This window comes from Martes martes, assembly GCF_963455335.1.
Source record: "Martes martes genome assembly, chromosome: 13".
NCBI lineage: Eukaryota > Metazoa > Chordata > Mammalia > Carnivora > Mustelidae > Martes > Martes martes.
The window spans coordinates 17,363,909-17,380,637 of NC_137901.1; the positions used below are offsets into that span (position 1 = coordinate 17,363,909).

At 43.9% G+C, this 16,729-nt stretch overlaps 1 protein-coding gene across 4 annotated transcripts in view; it reads right to left on the reverse strand.

Annotated features, from left to right (window-relative positions):
- Positions 1-16,729, reverse strand: part of NEDD4L (NEDD4 like E3 ubiquitin protein ligase) — a 335,730-nt gene that overhangs the window by 170,127 nt on the left and 148,874 nt on the right. Inside the window, exon 1 of one of the 4 annotated variants that reach the window (XM_080822007.1) lies at positions 1,864-2,123. The exons of the other annotated variants lie outside the window; for them this stretch is intronic. The gene's annotated coding sequence lies outside the window, so the exon portion shown is untranslated. Of the gene's footprint in view, positions 1-1,863; positions 2,124-16,729 lie in introns of those variants that run through there. 4 annotated transcript variants of the gene reach the window in all.

Here is a 16,729-nt window from a genome sequence, read left to right on the forward strand (position 1 = left end):
GAGCCGGCTTGCTCTGGGCTGCCCTGCAGAGTGGGACATCCTTTACGTGGCTAGCTCAGTCAGTCACTGCCAGCTAACCCAAAACGTACAAGCAGGAAAATCCCAGGGAGGGAAAAGGTTTCTGCCACGGTGAAAGACCTGGCATGTAAATGCCTTCACCCGAAAACAAGCTGGAAAGGCCCTACTCCGTACAGACGCCAGAATGAACGCTGCCTGGAATTCAACTCAAGAAGAAAAAAAAGTCCGAACAAACCCTGCTAACCCAACACAACTATCATGATCACAAAAGCCTCCAGTTATCAACTACCTCTAAGAGGCTGCAGGCATACAGGGCTCCCCACTATCACCACACCCACCCAAACAAACCACTTTAGGATGAAATGTTTACATTCCCTCAAGAGCACATTCCTATCATTCCACTCCAGCCTTCATTTTATATCTTATTCTATTCCACGCTGACAAAAAGAGTATCCTAAACATCATGTTTTAAATCAACATTCAACTGGCAACACAGGACTCCAAAACCCCTTGATTTAAAAAAAAATCTAACATCTGTGAGACTCATTCCCCCTTTCTTTTCTCCTAAATAGAAAGGATTTTTCCCCCCTCACTTGATTTCACCAGCTTACTCCAATTCCTATGGGAACTAAAGTTCACCTAGTCCTCCTCTCGAACATTTCAAGGAGGGGGAATAATAGCACACAGGTTCCTTAAATTCCCCTTTCTCTTCCAGCCTGGCTGCTTGTTTTCATTTGTCTGATTGGCCCCATCTAACTCAAACACCTGAGGACAACATGGTTCTCCAGGTGAAATAAAGGTATTTTAAAAAGAAGTGACTCAGACTGGACCATGGGCTTTGCCGTCTCACATGGTTGATACTCTTTTATTTATCGTCTTAAAATTCCATCCATCTTAACATGTAACATTAAGAATACTTGCCTGAAAGTAACCTGGCTCATTAATATCAAGGTGTGGCCCGCACTCCAATTTATTTCAAGCTTTGGCAACACTCACCGACACACAGTAACTAGTTAACTAACAGTTTATGAATCACCATCAAATGAGACAGTAAAGAAACAGGAAAATCACGTGTTCATCATAAAGTCTATCCATACATATGACTAGTGAGGGTGGGAAAAATGACAGCAGAACCTCAAGGAAAAACTCAGCTGAATATGGGCCTTAATTTTTGTGCTCTCAAACCAATCGTAGTAACAATGACAACACTAAAGGCATTTAGAACAAGTTATGAAAGCCAATACAAAGGAGAAGAAAGATTTCCCACTACCAACTAAAGATTCAGATATAAAACATAAATCATTCTCCAAGCCAACCATTTCCAACCTAAGATGTTATTTTCACTTGAAGCCAAGCAGAGTTGGTGTCTCTCCTCCAGTGAGATTTCTAAGGCAGAAGTACTCAGAGGAGGAAGAGAAACAATTGTTTCTTCCTAAACCACTGACTTCTAAGAGAGAACAACATCCACAGAACCCAAGTGGTCTCTGTTTTCCATTATTTTCACAAAGAAAACAAAGTGCTTTCATGTTGAGAATACGAAGTGTACATTTTTTCTAGTCAAGAGAGAGGTGAGAAAGCAGAAGGGTAGTGATCAGGAGAATGCAGATCACAACTCTTCCCAAGTTTCATTCTTTGCCTACCATCCCATCTACACAAAGCAAGGGAAAAAGCCATCAACCACAGCTAACCCTGAACACTTCTGAAAAGTAAATTATCATGGCAAATCCTGGTATGTGCTAAAAAATTGCCGCTGATATCCAAACAGCCCTACACCAGAGTCAAACTCTGTACCGATAGATGTTACGCCTTCATATAACAAACATACAGTGGCGTCTTTGTTCTTACCTATAATTGTCCTCAAGGCTCAGGAAAAACAAGCCATCTGTCCTGCCAGGAAGCGACTGGCGGGGCTAGCTGTGCCGTCTCGCTGAGTGCGATCTACCTGGGCGACCCCGGGGCTCCTGGCCTCCTCGTCTTCCTTCCCGGTGTGGAAGTGCTGCCCGCGCACACCTCTGCCCGCACGCGGGGACCACCAGGAAGTCCCCGCACAAGTGAGGACGAACGCGGGGAGCTCGCTCCTTAGACGGATGATTCACTTCAATGACAGCTGGAGAGAAGTGCTCGTTGGTGGAGAAGGAGGTGAGTCAGGCTCCACCCCTACCGCAAGCATTAGGAACTCCACCCAGCGCAGCAATCAGCTTCCCCGCCGCCAGGTGCGCCCGGTGCGCTAACGTTAGGTTACCTGCGCACAGCATCTCCCGGCGGGAGGCGGAGCTGCCGGTTTACCGAACCGGGCGACAACCGGAGAGCACATCGCGCTGGCACTAACTCTAACGGGGGCTGCGTGGTTTTGTTTATTTAAAGCTGCGTCCCAGTTTTCTGGGAAGACGGGCAGTAGAGGTCTGTCCTCCTCCTTCACAAGGAACTCAGCCTCTCTCCAGTTCCCGTGAGAGAGGCCCCACACACCAGACAGGCTGGAGAACGCCTGCTGAACCTCAAAAAGCTGAAAGCTGTCCTTTTTTTTTTTTTTAAGATTTTTTTTTAAATATTTCATCCATTTATTTGACAGACAGAGATCCCTAGCAGGCAGAGAGAGAGGAGGAAGCAGGCTCGCCGCGGAGCAGAGAGCCCGATGTGGGGCTCAATCCCAGGACCCTGGGATCATGACCTGAGCCGAAGGCAGAGGCTTTAACCCACTGAGCCACCCAGGCACCCCTTTTTTAAGATTTTTTAAAATTTATGTTTAACTAATCTCTATACCCAGGGTGGGGCTTGAACTCACGACCCTGCTGAGAGTCTTGAAGGGGCAAACGGCCAGAGCAAAGGTAACTATGATGCCAACCACAATACCTTATAGAAGTGACAGGGTGGGGGAGGGGTGGGTTTGGTGTCACTGGAGAGCGCACCACCCTATAAACCAATTTACCATCTCCAGTGTGCAGACCCATTTTCAGATTAACAAGCTGGGTGTCCTTAGGCCTAGACCAAGGGCACTGAGTGAGGGCCAGCAGAGCTCCCCTTGGTACTTCTTCAGCACTGTGTCTCGCTGGGGGTACAGTTTACACACCTGCCCACCCTTTCCTGGACTCCCGGGGACCAAAACAGGTGCTCTGTCTTTGCCTTGTGACTGGCACGGAGCTCCACTCTGCTCATGCCCAAAGCCAAGTCGAAAGCCACATCTACAACCCCAGAGGGCGTGGCTGAGACAGGAAGTGTCCCCACTTGCAGCAAAAATCTAACTTTCTACATTAACTCAAATCTGGTGGCACGCTCACTCATGAACTACTCCAGACACATCAGCTGAGAACCTCTGAACTAGACTTTTAAGTGTCCACCGGGCTCAAAGGCAGGGATTCCCTGAGGTGCTGGGACAAGGCAGATCACCAGGAGAGTCAGGGACCTCTCGCGGTGGGGAGGACCACTGAGGGCTTGCAGGAGGACATCAGCACCCGGGGTACCTCTAGAAACCCTGCCCCCAAATACACCTGCACTGACAGGCTGACCGTACCATTTTTAGTAGAAATCTTCAAACAACAATATTCAGCAGGTGAGGACATACAAGTGCCAAACACCGCATTTAAGAGTAACAACTCTGACTCTCTCTAAAGCTACAAAATTAAGCTGGTTCACATTTACACACTGGCTGGACACTTAAAAAAACAAGAACCACAATAGACTATAAGAAAATAATGCCTATATAAGCCTATATATAATGCCTATATCAGCATTTTGCCTGTTTCAAGATATAAGGCACTGGGGTGTCTGGCTGGCTCAGCTGGAGGAATGTGCCACTTTTGATCTTGGGGTCGTGGGTTCGAGGCCCACGTTGGGCATGGAAATTACTAAAAACAAAGAAATAAACATGGTGGGGGTGGGGGAGGGAAAGGCACCTAAGCCTTCCCATCAACTGTTACCCAAATGTTACGGGCTGAGAATCGTGTCCCCACCTCCATCCCCAAATGCTTATGTTGAAGCTCCAATCCTGAGTTCCTCAGAACGTGATTGTGTTTGGAGATACGGTCTTCAAAGAAGTAACTGAGCCACAGTGAACCTTCAGGGTGAGCTTCTAGTCCAATCTGACTGGTGTTCTCACAGGAGAAAACACGGACACAGAGAGGAGCAGCGGGAAGAGACAAGGACAGGACAGGCCATCTACAAGCCAAGGAGAGGGACTTCCGAAGAAACCAACCCCGCTGACACCTTGCCCTCGGCATTTTAGCTCCCAGAACTGTGAGAAAATAACTGGGTTGTTTAAGCCGCCCAACCCATGGTACTGTGTTGTGGCAGCCTCCGCAAGCTAGTAAACTAATGACAAAATCACTTAATTCTAACTATGAATTTAAAAAATGAAGGCAGATTTCACATTTTTGATGAACGGCGACTCTCCCAGGGCCGAGCCCTTCATTTTGGTGTGTTTACTCCCTCCCTGTCTACGAAGGCTCTGCCGTTGCTAAGGAAGGAAACCTTATTCTGGCCGAAGGACAAACTAAGGTCTACAAATGGCATCTCCAACTCCAACTGGGCCACTTCCATTTACAGTCAACCTCCAACCACGTTGTTCACCTCAACCCACAGAAATCAGCTTCGGCTCAACCCCCATGAAAATGCAACTCAATCCGCCGACAACCATCTTGGCACTGAATTAAGAAATATTAACATTAGAGGAAATGTCAGGATTCTCAGTTCGAGTCCCTCTGTCTAGAAGAGGCAGCTGGGACCCAACCAGAGCAGCACCACAATCTGGGGATAAATGCTGAAGTTTGAGCCAAAGGTTCATCTCGTGTTAGTATCCCTGCCCCACTACGCTATTAACGGAGGAGAGCCTGAAATGATCAAATCTCTCCAGTATCCCCAAAACTACACCCACTGCTCTACAGAACAGCTACAACGCAGGGAGACAAGGATACGGACACTGGGTAACTAATGGGTCTGGCCAAGGTTCGACGGTAAGCCAAAGAAACCCCTGCTTCTTCAACCTGGGCTACATTTGGTGTCAGGTACTTCTTCCTCATGGGGGGGGGGGGGCTGTTCTGTGTGTTATAGGACGTTCACCAGCATCCCTGGTCTCCACGCACTAGACACAGCTCTCCCCACGGCTGACAACCAAAACTCCCTCCAGACACTGCTAGTGTCCCCTGGGAGGCAAAGTTGAGAACCACAGCATTAAAGAGCAGGACTTCGTGCAGAGGAGGAGCTGGTGGCCCCGGAAAAGAGGGAGCCACTTCTGACGTGGTACAGAAGAGGACAGGACAAGTGCAGTTTAGACCGAGCAGGAATGAGGGGCAGGGAAGGGCAGTGTATAGTATTTCTCCCTCTGAGGGTTCCTTTCTTGTGATTCATTGCTTTGTTTTTTTCCAAAGCAGCAGCAGACCAGGTCACGGGCCAAGAGTGAGGGAATTACAGATTCAAGAGAGTCAAGAATACCAAAGTCTGGGACAGCTAGACAGCAGACAGGATCAGAGTGGGGCCGAGTCAAGCACATTGAGCAGCTCTGAAGTCGGATGGAAGACAGTCGCATAAACTCAGAGCGGCCCCAGCATGCGCGACTCTGCAGGCTCCCCCCCGCCCCCCCCGCCCCGCCCATCAGAGGATGCAGGCAGAAGGTATGGCAGCTGGCTGGCTGAACGCAACTGGGGACCCTCCAGGGGTGTGGACGCAGGGTGCCACTGATACGCTGCACTTTTCAAGGCCACTACGGTTCACAGGGGGCAGAGCAACCCAGCGTCACCGGAAACTGGAAACAAGGAATGAGCCACAGCGGAATAAAGATGAGGCAAGCCTAAGACGGGGGCACTGCTGAAAAGGAAATTGAGACCCTGCAGACAATCTAGAAGGCCAACGACACTCTCCCCCTTTGACTTAGTAATTCCAATCCAAGGAATCTTACCTCAGGAAATTATCAGGGGATCTAGTCGAGTGATACAGACCAGTAAATTCATTATGAAAATTAAAAACTGTACACCACCTTAAATGACCAACAGTAGAGAAGATAAATTACAGCAATCTGCATGTTCATGTCCTCAGAGAATATTCCACAACATGGGGAAAATAGACCGTTAAGAAATAGAAGCTATAAAACTCGATATAACGTGGTCCAGCCTTTAAAATTGCACACATATGCGTATACATGTGTTTATAGCTTCTGAGTTTTAATTACCATTGAAGCAAGAGCAGACACAAGATTTCCCAGGTAAAAAATAAATAAATCGTAAGGAAATAATCAGCCTCTTGGAGAAGACCTAACAAAAGGAGTGGTTGGAGGGGAAAGGAGGAGGGCCCGGAGCTGAGACCATCAAGGGCTACAAAAAAAGGTTGAAGAGGAACGTGCTGCGTAAATGTGGGACTCTGGACGTGATGAACAGGGAGCCGCTGCTGTCTTGGGACAGTTACTTCAGTTCCACAGTGCGGAAAATATGCAGTTACCAAAGAGAGCGGAAGGGATTCTTTCCTGGAATTCCCCACAGAAGGGAAGCCCGAGAATCAGCGGGGGAGGGGAGGAGGGAGGTGTCGTCCTCCCAGAAGTGTGCCAATAGGGACGACTGCTTCTGTACTCATTCTATTCTCACTCACATCCCTTGGGGACCTATTTTCCAAATTTAAATTTCAAAATAATGCTTCAAATTCAGGGCGATTCTCTAATTCTGCATTGCTTACAATGAAACGGATATTTTTAACGGCTTCCAGCAATTCTGATATAGTCCCAAAAAAGTTACTTAGTATCGTTTACTACACTTGGGAGATTGGGATGATCTATAAGGTGGGATCTCATGAAATACCACAAAGGATCACAATAGATCCGTATGTTCTGATGGAAGGCAGAGGAAGTATACAAAAAGGTGAATTTTAAGTTAATATAACCAAAAGGAATAAGAAAGCTATGAAGGCTGATTTTATTCATAACAAGATCCTATTAATAACATAAAATTTGAACTTCAGATTAAGATTCCGAAGACTTTACGGTGTTTGGAGGTGGGGGGTGTGGGGGGGGGAGGGAGTTTTGATCTCAGCAGAATTTGCCAATTACTGAGATCATCTTGAGTTTTTTTTCCTTAAAAGTCATCGTGAATCCACCCATGTTCAGCAGCCTTCAAAAATCATCTTTCCAAAAATAATATTACAAGTTATCATAAAATGATCACCATGAAATTCTGGTTTAAAACCATCATTCCAAACAACATTATAGCATTATATTCTAAGTAAACAAACTACTGCCATAAACATATATAAATAAAGCAAAAGAACTAAAAATAAAATGGCAACCAACGATCTCTCTCTGGCTATTCAATTACAGGTAGATCACTGTTTGTTTGTTTTTAAGATTTTATTTATTTGACAGAGATCACAAGCAGGCAAAGAGGCAGGCAGAGAGAGAGGAGGAAGCAGGCTCTCTGCTGAGCAGAGAGCCGGGTGTGGGACTCGATCCCAGGACCCTGAGATCATGACCTGAGCCGAAGCAGAGGCTTAACCCACTGAGCCACCCGGGCGCCCAAGATCACTGTTTTATAATGAATCTTTCCCAATGTCTATTTCTTTTATAACCAGAAAAAAAATTTTTAACTGCTAAAAATGTATTATCATTTATCCTAAAAGAATGAGCAACCAAATGAAGAATCCAAATACTAGAGGGAAAAAACCCATGTTTCCCTGTTTTGTTCAAAATCAGCTTGGAGGGGGGCAGGGCGCAGTGGGGTACTGGGACACTTGGAGGGGGAGGAATACACTGAACAAAACAAGGATGACATGACACAGGGAATCTTTATATAACGCAGGCAAGGTGTGGGAATTACCACATTAAGTCTTCAATTTCCTCACAAGGTCTTAAATCCTCCTAACTTGGATTAGCTTTTTCTTCCAAAGCTACAATAGAGGGCAATGTGTAATTTACACACTTCACGGGTTAATACAAGCAAGTTACTAGTGACTTTATCAAAACATCTGAAAAGAAAAGGGTCTCACTGAGAAGGGGGAAGGACTTTTCAATCTTTAAACATCATATTGTGAACCTCCACTCTGCTCAAGGTACTAGCCAACCCCCGATGGTGGGTATCCTCAAGTACGTGTAACCTCACAGCCTACAGAAAGTTCCCTAACTTATAAAATGGCTTATCACTCAGGATCCTGGACCCATTTTCACATAGCAGAAATGTTTCAACCTTCATGCTCCTGTCCCCTCCTTTTGACTGTAGGGACCATCTAAATGCCAATGACATCCACAGTCCTACACAGCTGGGGCCTGGCCCTCAAGTTCCATTCTCTCTTACCATCATCTTCGCATCTTTCGAAGCTCAATTAAAAGGAAAACACTGAAACGGTCAGAGCGTTCTTTCTGCTGTCGGTAGCTTTTTTTTCCTTCTAATTTTTCGTATTTTTTTCAGATTTAGGAAAATGTGTATGCATAGCTTTCACAATTGGAGGGGGAAACCTTTTTTTTTTTTTTTTAAGACTTTATTCATTTATTTGACAGAGAGAAACAGCCAAAGAGGGAACACAAACAGGGGGAGTGGGAGAGCGAGAAGCAGGCTTCCCACCAAGCAGGGAGCCCGATGTGGGACTTGATCCCAGAACTCTGGGATCATGACCTGAGCTGAATGCAGATGCTTAAGAACTAAGCCACCCAGGTGCCCTAGGAAACCTCATTTTTAACATAAAGATACAATGCTATGTAGGGAGCCGTTAGGGTTTCCAAGACACCACAGAAAAGACACTTCAAAGCACAATGTTAAAATTACAAGCTTGGGGGCACCCGGGTGGCTCAGGCGTTAAGCCTCTGCCTTTGGCTCAGGTCTTGATTGTCCTGGGATCAAGCCCTGCATGGGGCTCCCTGCTTGGCCAACCCTGCTGCTCCCTCTCCCACTTGCCCTGCTTGTGTTCCCTCTCTCACTGGTCTCTCTCTGTCAAATAAATAAAATAAAATCTTTAAAAAAAAGCTAATGCAGGCTTTCTTTAAAAATAAAATAAAATTACAAGCTTCTATACAAAATATACTATAAATCAAGTGAGATAAACCCTATTTCTAAGAACTCTTACAAATCAATGAAAAATTAACAACACAAAGGAAAATGGACAAAGGATACCAATTAGCACTTGCTAAACAGAAGAAAAACAAATATATGAAGAGAGATTCAACCTCATTGATTAAAGATAGGAAAGAGACACTTCTACCTTCCTAATGACCAGGACTAAAGATGGATAAAATGGAGGCATGCTCAGCAGGAGAAAACCTGGCATCTCATCAACTTCTGGCACCCGTGGAAACTAGGGTGATACTTGCAAGGGCAAGTCCCTGTATCTATGAACATGGTCTAGGTGATGTCCTTCCATCCAGGAAGTCAACTGTAGGAATTTATCTACGGAAACACGCACACTCAGATACAAACACCACAGAGCATTTAAAATACGGTGTCGGAAGACATCCTGACGTATCAACTGGGAGGAAAAAGCAGGTGCAATCTCGTTTATCTGGGATGGTCCCATTTTTGAAAAAAGCAGCAACTAACGTTCATGGAACTCTTGTTCCACAACAGGCCTGGTGCTGCTCCAAGCCCTTCAGGGCTCCACTTACTTTGCTCTTCATGTTACCCCCGGAGATAATAAGCACCGTTATTTACTATCCCTGCTCTACAGATGAGAAGGTACCAGAAGTTTATATTCAAATGCCCCGAGCGCACAGTTCTACCACTCTTCTTCCATACAGATGAAGTATCACAGCCCTGAGTCCTAGGGAGAAAGGAAAGACCATCCTCACTTGAACAGAAATGGGATGGGTTGGATGGGGAAAAGAACAGAACTGGAGCCTCCCGGTACCGCCCAGTACGCAGAGGAGAGCCAGCTACATGGGGAGAAGCGTTCTCTTCACGCCAGAAAGTCAAGAGTCCAGGGATAGAACGGCTGGAGACCCTGAGAGCAACAACCACGATGATTCATCAGGAAACCTCCCTCCCTCTAGCGCTTCCCGTTGCCACCTTTCTCCTGCCCGGAAGGCAGCAGGCAGTCGGTGCTGCACCTAGAAATCCAGGTAGAAGACAGCCAGGAGGAACACACAGCAGCCACATCTACAAGGCCATCAAAGTCCCACGTGTGGCCTCAACCTGACAAATCCCAGCGACAGGCTGCTCTGGTGAGAGGGGCACACAGGAGGAGTCACAGATGGAGTGGCTGGGAGACAACCAAGACTCACAAACGGGAAAACACCAGGGCTACGGCAGAGGGGCGCAGGCAGGCAGAGGGACCACCCAGTGTCAGAAATGGAAGAGTAATTTTAAATATATCCAGTAATATTCTCATAAAATCCAGGAGGGCACCAGGGCATCAGAACAAGCACAGGCTGGCATGGAAAGAAAAAGAAAGATCTAAAAAAGGCAACCGGGATTTTTCACTAAAATAGTGCTCTGCAGGCTCCTGCACAGGAAAAAATGAGGAATGTGGTGGACACTTAACCATGATGGAGGCTCGGTGACAGCTTGGAAATCCCTTCTCTCCCCACCCCTCCCACTATCTATAGCGACCTCCACTCCCCTCCCTTCACTTAGAGAACCAGAGTTTTCATCTGCTTCTCTAGGCTCCCCCATTTACCCTTGGGGGCAAATAGGAGAGCTGGTCTTTGTTTCAGAACTGGTTATTAAACACTTTTCTGAACCCTGCTTCTTGTGCACCAATTTCCCACAGGAACCCCCTCCCTCCCCTCCCAAAGCCAACAGTAATATGGCTGTGAGTCTCTCTCTTTAATGGCTGCATAGGAGCCATGGTACAAATACCCCGTAAGTCAGCCATGTTTCAAGCAACGAGCATTTGTTAATTTCAGTATTTTCCCCACTACGATGGTATAATAAACATCCTCATACATATGACTCTGTGTACAGACACTTACTTCTAGAAGACAGATATCCAGGAGAAAGGCTGCTTAGAAGGGTATATTAATTTCCAGTTTAATATACACTGCCTATCTGCTTTCCAAAGAAAGCATGGTAATTCACATCCTCTCGCTAGCAAGTGCTACTCTCCTCTATTTTTACCAGTCTGATGGGTATAAAGTAATGGCTCATTGTTGTTTTAATCTGCATTTCCTTAACAAATGTGAATTCTTTTTCATAGGTTTGCATTTGCTTTCTATGAATTGCATCTTCTTGGTCCATTTTCCTGAGTTCGGTTTTTCTTGACAATTTGTAAGTTATTAAAATGATAGACAGTAATCTCCTTACTGTCATACATATGATAAATACCCCCCCTTCCCAATGTGTCCAGCTTGGGAGCATCAAATCTTGCATAAGAAGTTCTCCTTTCCACCCCCCACAATGATAATACAAGCGGTTTCTTACGTTTTCTTATAAAATTTACCTTCTTGTAAATTTCTGAAGATTCTGGGATTTCTGATTATAATGTAAGATATAGATCCATCTACCCTCCCGCCTTAAAGAGATGGTTATGACAGTATCTCCCATTAAATAATTCTTTTCAACAGTATTGAACTATTCATCTTACTACATATTACATTCCGCTACTTAATGAAATGCAGCCTTGGATTCTCTATTCTGTTCCACTGAACTGCTTATGTTCTCCTGTGTCAATACTGCATTCATTTGATCACAAAGACGTTCTCGGCACATTGTGATCATCTGTAAGCCAGGTCTGCCCTCACTGGTTCTTTCTACATTCATCGAGTTCTTCTCAAGTACTATGCATTTATTCTTCCACATAAACTTCACAATTATCTTATTCAAAAAGAAAAAGAAAAACACCCACTGCTTTGGAAATTCTAAGTGGCACTGCCATAAATGCATGAATTTTATGTGTTTTGTGTTTTTATTTCAGAATCTTCACCAAAAAGGATACGAGTCCCATACCTGGTTCAGTGTTTTCCTAGGTCACCAGTAGCAGGTGACCTAGGAAAACACTGAATCAGGTATGGGACTCGTATCCTTTTTGGAAGACGCATACTTGATTTCCGTTTCTGGGTGCTCATTTTCAAAACAGAAATGATCACTTCTAGACTTATTTTTTATCCAGCTCCCTTGACAATTTTCCTTTTTTATTAGAGAATTTTTTTAAAAATTTATTTATTTGACAGAGATCACAAGTAGGCAGAGAGGCAGGCAGAGAGAGAGAGGAGGAAGCAGGCTCCCTGCTGAGCAGAGAGCCTGATGCGGGGCTCAATCCCAGGACACTGGGATCATGACCTGAGCCGAAGGCAGAGAGGCTTTAACCCACTGAGCCACCCAGGTGCCCCAGACAATTTTCCTTTTATATATATGTATTTTTTTAAGATTTTTATTTATTTATTTATTTACTTGATGGAGCAATAGCGCCCAAGTAGGAAGAGTGGCAGGCAGAGGGAGAGGGAGAAGCAGGCTCTCTGCTGAGCAAGGTTGATCCCAGGACCCAGGACCCTGGGATCATGACCTGAGCTAAAGGCAGAGGCTTAACTGACTGAGCCACTCAAGCGCCTCAGACAATTTTTCCTTTTGATTTTTATACATGTATTTTTAAACTAGAGATTCTTAGATTTTCTAGGCATCCATTTCGTTGTCTTATTAAATTCAGTAGAACCTCTAAGACAGTGATAAATAATTGTAAAAGCAGACAATGTCTGAAAATTCTTAATTACAACAGAAATAGCTTTAGTGTTTTGCCTTTTTAGGAAACATTTGTTATTGAGGTATTTTTGTTAATACTGTAATATCTAGGCTTTTTATGTTTAAGTAATTTGTCTTTACTCCTATTTTGCTTTTTCAGATTGTGTAAAATAGGAATGCCTTCTTAACTTGGATCGAATATGGCTTTGAGCCTCTCTTGAGCTGGTCTAAAACTTTTCTCCTTTATTGTGTTGAGGTATAATAATGGATGATGGTGATACAGTTCCTAATAATCTCCCTATTTGATTATTGGAATAAGCTATTTATTTAAATTCAACTAACCAATAGTGTATTATTAGTTTCAGAGGTAGAGGTCAGTGATTCATTCATCTTATACAACACCCAGTGCTCATTATATCCTGTGCCCTCCTTCATGTCCATCACCCAGTTACCCTTTCCCCGCACCCACCTCCCCTCCAGCAACTCTCAGTTTGTTTCCATGGTTAAAAGTCTCTTATGGTTTGTCTCCCTCTCTGATTTTGTCTTGTTTTCTTTTTTCCGTCCCTTCCCTTATGCTTCTCTGTTTTGGTTCTTAAATTCCACACAGAAGTGAAATCGTATGGTAACTGTCTCTGCTGGACTTCTATCACTTAGCGTAATACCCTCTAGTTCCATCCACGTCATCTCCATGTCATCTCAAATGGCAAGCGTTCATGTATTTTTGATGGCTGAGTAATATTCCATTTTACACACGCGCGCACGCGCACGCACACACACATATATTCTTTATCCATTCATCTGTCAATGGACATTGGGGCTCTTTTCATAGTTTGGCTATGCTGCGATAAACACTGGGATGCATGTGGTGCTCTCAATAGACAGCATTTGATGAAGTACAGCATCGTTTCTTGATTAAAACTCTTCACAATGTAGGGACAGAGCAAACAACCCTCAATATCATAAAATCCATAGATGAAAAGCCCACAGTAAGTATCATTCTCAATGGGGAAAAACTGAGAACTTCTCCCCTAGGGTCAGGACCATGGGATCTCAACTACGACCACTGCAGTTCCACACAGTACTGGACATCCCAGCCTCAGCAATCAGACAATGAAACAAAATGAAAGGCATGTGAATTGGCAAAGAAGAAGTCGAAGTCTCACTCTTCACAAAAGACATGATACTGTATGTGGAAAACCCAAGAGATTCCACCTCAAAATTGCTAGAACTCTTACAGGAATTCAGCAAAGTAGCAAGATATCAAATCAATGCACAGAAGTCAGTTCCATTTCTATACACCAACAACAAGATAGGAGAAATTAAGGAGTAGATCCCATTTACAACTACACCCAAAACTGTAAGATACCTAGGAATAAACCTAACCAAAGAGGCAAAGAATCTGTACTCAGAAAACTATGGAATACTGATGAAAGAAATTGAGGAAGACACAAAGAAATGGAAAAATGGTCCATGCTCATGGACTGGAAGAATACTGGGGAAATGTCTATGCTACCTAGAGCAATCTATACATTTAATGAGAACTCTATCAAATTACCATCAACTTTCTTCAAAGAAATGGAACAAATAATCCTATAATTTGTATGGAACCAGAAAAGACCCTGAATAGCCAGAGGAATGTTGAAAAAGAAAACAGATCTTGTGGCATCATAATTCTGGACTTCACGCTCTATTACAAAGCTGTAAACATCAAAACAGTATGATACTGGCACAAAAACAAACACAGAGATCAATGGAACAGAATAGAGAGCCCAGAAATGGACCCTCAACTCTACAGTCAACTAATCTTCGACAAAGCAGGGAAGAATGTCCAATGGAAAAAAGACAGCCTCTTCAACAAATGGTGTTGGGAAAATTGGACAGCCACATGCAGAAGAATGAAACTGGACCCTCTTCTTACATCACACACGAAAATAGACTAAAAATAGATAAAGATCTAAATGTGAGACCGGAATCCATCAAAATCCTTGAGGAGAACAGACAGCAACCTCTTTGACCTCAGCCACAGCAACTTCTTCCTAGAAACATCACCAAAGGCAAGGGAAGCAAAGGGCAAAAATGAACTACTGGGACTTCATCAAAAAAATAAAAAGCTTTTGCACAGCAAAGGAAACGGTCAACAAAACCAAAAGACAACTGAAAGAATGGGAGAAGGTATTTACAATGGTCTTACCAGTATCCAAAATCTATAAAGAACGTATCTAACTCAACATCCAAATAACAAATAATTCAATCAAGAAATGGGCAGAAGACATGAACAGACATTTCTCCAAAGAAGACATCCAAATGGCCAATAGACACATGAAAAAATGCTCCACATCACTCGGCATCAAGGAAATACAAATCAAAACCACAATGAGATACCACCTCACAGCAGTCGGAACAGCTAAAATTAACAAGTCAGTAAACAACAGATGCTGGTGAGGATATGGACAAAGGGGAACCCTCTTACACTGTTGGTGGGAATGCAAGCTGGTGCAGCCACTCTGGAGACTCCTCAAAAAAGTTAAAAAACAGAGCTACCTGATGACCCAGCAATTGCATTACTGGTGGTATTAGCCCCAAAGGAAAAACTCTTTTATTTAAAGATTTTATTTACTTATTTGACAGAGAGAGAAATCACAAGGAGGCAGAGAGGCAGCAGAGAGAGAGGGGGAAGCAGGCTCCCTGTCGAGCAGAGAACCCAATGCGGGGCTCGATCCCAGGACCCTGAGATCATGACCTGAGCCGAAGGCAGAGGCTTAACCCAATGAGCCACCCAGGAGCCCCAGGAATAACTATTTTACTTAAACTGATTATTTACTGGAATCAACTACTGATTATAATGCCTTAGCTTTTGATGCCCTCAAAAGTCTGTTAATGAATTAATTTGAATTTTTCCATTTACTTTCATAAGTAATACTGGTCTGTACTTTCCTTCTTTAAAAATGTATCAGGTATCAAAATTATGCTGGTTTTATAAAATGAACCACAAACCTTTTCATATTTGCTAAATCCCAAAAAAGTATGAATAACACATTTCCTCTTTTTTAAAGGTTAGATAAAACTCAGTTGGCAACCAACAGAGGCCTGGTAGCTTTTCCAATCACATTTCGTATGTCTTCTATACTAGTTCTAGTATTTTTTTTCAAGTTTTCCATGCTTCTTGGATCAATTTCAGTAATTTTTATCTTACTAAGAAATCATCTGTGTGTTTTTCTTCTCGAATGTGTTGCCGGGGGGCTACCTGTGGCATCGTCTTACAAAGCCGGTTAATCCCCGCTGTATCTCTCCTCATTCCCATTACCTATGTTTGCTCTCCCTTTTCCGCAGGATGGTGAGAGTTTATTTTATTGGCCCCTTCAAATAACCAGCTACTAGATTTATTTATCCTGTAAGGTCTTCTGCTTTATTAATTTTAACTTTTGCCTTCGGTATCTCCTCATTCCTCCTGCCCAGCTTTTTGTTTAAGTTGTTCTTTTTCTACTTTCTTAGGATGAAAACTCAAATCCCTTTGTTTTCTACCTCCTTTTATAATAATGAAGATAGCTTTCCTGTTCCAAGGGATATCCTCTTTCTAGGTGATCTACAATATTTAGACTTTTCCTTTTTATAAAGCACAAGAAAGGAAAACACCTCAAATGACATTTTAAGAGCTACAACACAATTAAGCAATGCAACTAGTCCCCTAGCTGGCATGCTAAGAGCAGGGGACTAATAAACCAGCAGGCACAGGAGGAAGAGTTGTCCCCATTTCCTTAGCACAGGCCAAGTCTCAAGGAAATTCTATCTTACAGCACTGTCAGGTTTCCATTCTGCATGTCACACTTGGAAAAGGGACTGGATTCATATAGAGGTTAAAAAATCATTACTGGAATAAAGAGTTCAATCAGTAAACACTCAGCCTCCTTATTAAAGCTTCCATCTATCATCAGAACAGGGCTCCAAATCTAGGGCACCACAGATCCTGCACCAACAAAAATGGGCTCTCAGGTCACAAAGGCGAACTTACCAACGGAAGAATGTGGCCCGACGCCTCTGAGGTACGTCTTCAGGACAGGTCCATGTGACCCTGCCCAGGTGATCAGAACTCATCACCCAAAATCCACGCTGTTTCCACCTTCAACCATGCACCGTGTAAGAGG